At 39.6% G+C, this 1759-nt stretch overlaps 1 non-coding gene across 1 annotated transcript; it reads left to right on the top strand.

Annotated features, from left to right (window-relative positions):
* Positions 1–654: 654 nt before the first annotated feature.
* Positions 655–726, top strand: trnat-cgu (transfer RNA threonine (anticodon CGU)). Its single transcript has one exon. It is a non-coding gene; the product is annotated as a tRNA-Thr (tRNA).
* Positions 727–1759: the final 1033 nt, after the last annotated feature.

The following is a 1759-nucleotide window of genomic DNA, read 5'->3' as shown; positions in this document are numbered from 1 at the left end:
GCTGACAAGGGAAACAAAAGTCCCTTTCTGTACTAGACACTAGCTGTAAGAAACAACAGTCCGTCCAGGAGCAATGTTCTCCGAAAGTCTGTTCTGGGCATCTTTTTCACTCATCAAAGTGACTTCTTCAGTTTCACCTGACTGCAGGTTTCCACAGCCTTATAAAGAGTACATCTGCATAATGTCAGAAATTATACACAAGCATAAAAATAACAGTCCACTCAAGTTTTACAAACACCGAGTGCTTATTGAGTAATAGAGCGTTATATACTGTTTATGATTTAACACCACCATGATGGTTTGTGGAGCATTGTGGAGTGAAATGTCACTGCTAAAGCTTGGCTGAAACTGGGTGATAGTAATTCTAACAGAATAATGCCGGTGTTGACCAGATGCACTATAAATGTGGCAACACTTTACAAGCTTGCAACATTTTTTCATGCTTTCCTTGGAATGATGTTCGCATTTGGCAATCTTTCTCTGGGTTTTTGGAATATTGGAGAATGTTGCTTTTGAATGGACTGATTCTTATGCAGTGATTCTCTACTTTGAGCACTCAAACCAACTAAGATGACAAACATGTTCATCAATTCATTTAATTGAACAATTCAAGAGGAATATGATGTTACGGTATGGACAAAGCTCAGCCTGTGTGGCATAGTGGCCAAGTGGCAAGGCATTGGTCTCGTCTGCCAAAGCTCATGGGTTCAATCCCCATCTGTGCCTTTAGTACAGTGATTAAAAACCTGTTTGATTCTGTACTTGCTGATCACGTTGCTTTAAGTAGGGGAAACACTCTGCTCCCAATAACCAGAAACACTGAACAGAACTTTAGACATGACTCTGGTGCAACAACATCACTGTTGTTGGCGCTTTACTCAGTGTGAGTATCAGTTTCCTTTACTCACAGGTTAAATATTTAACAGAATATAACATACGTTGTGAAGAGTCAAAGTGGACGATCCAAACAGGATATCTGACAACAGGAGACATTCGCAAAAGCATATTTACACTGATAATTCATATTAATGTTAATAATGACAATTTAATGACCATAATGCTTCCATCAAACTGAAATCCACCATTAATAAATCCTCAATTGATTTTTTAGACACAACTACATTTAAGGGCCCAAATTTCCCAAATGACCACAAATTAGATGTTAAAGTCTTTTTCAAACCTACAGATACACATGCCTTACTGTTCAGAACAAGTTTTCACCCAAAACACACATTTGCAGGGATAATTAAATCCCAATTACTGAGATTTCACAGGATCTGCACTCAACAGAGTGATTTGGGGAAGCTGTCAAGATTTTATTCTCAGCTCTCTCCACTAGGGGGTACTGTTGGTCCTTTTTAAGAAAATGTTTCAATTCATTCTTGCAGACCAAGCCAATTGATGTTTCTCCCCTCATCCCAGTGGTGATCACATATTCTCCCTCCACCTGCAAATTGGTCAGAGTTATCAAGAGCAACTTTCAAAGGTTCACTCAGGACACACATATGCTTCAGGATCACAAGGCAATTGCAGCCTTCAGGAGGAACAAAAACCTGGGTGATCTCCTTGTAAAGGCTAAAATCTCACCTCTCTCTGAGCCTAAGCGCAGAGATCAGGGCAATTTTTCCAGCACCACAAGTGGGTGGGCAGTTATTCCAATGGTAATGTTTTTCTATCACTGTGCAAAGGGACTCCAAGATCTAAAAACTGTGTATATTTGATCACTTGTAGGAACTGTGGAATCCAATATGTGGGAGAA

Source organism: Oreochromis niloticus, unplaced genomic scaffold (genome assembly GCF_001858045.2).
Source record: "Oreochromis niloticus isolate F11D_XX unplaced genomic scaffold, O_niloticus_UMD_NMBU tig00007136_pilon, whole genome shotgun sequence".
NCBI classification, from domain to species: Eukaryota; Metazoa; Chordata; class Actinopteri; order Cichliformes; family Cichlidae; genus Oreochromis; species Oreochromis niloticus.
This window is presented reverse-complemented; position numbering and strand designations above follow the sequence as displayed.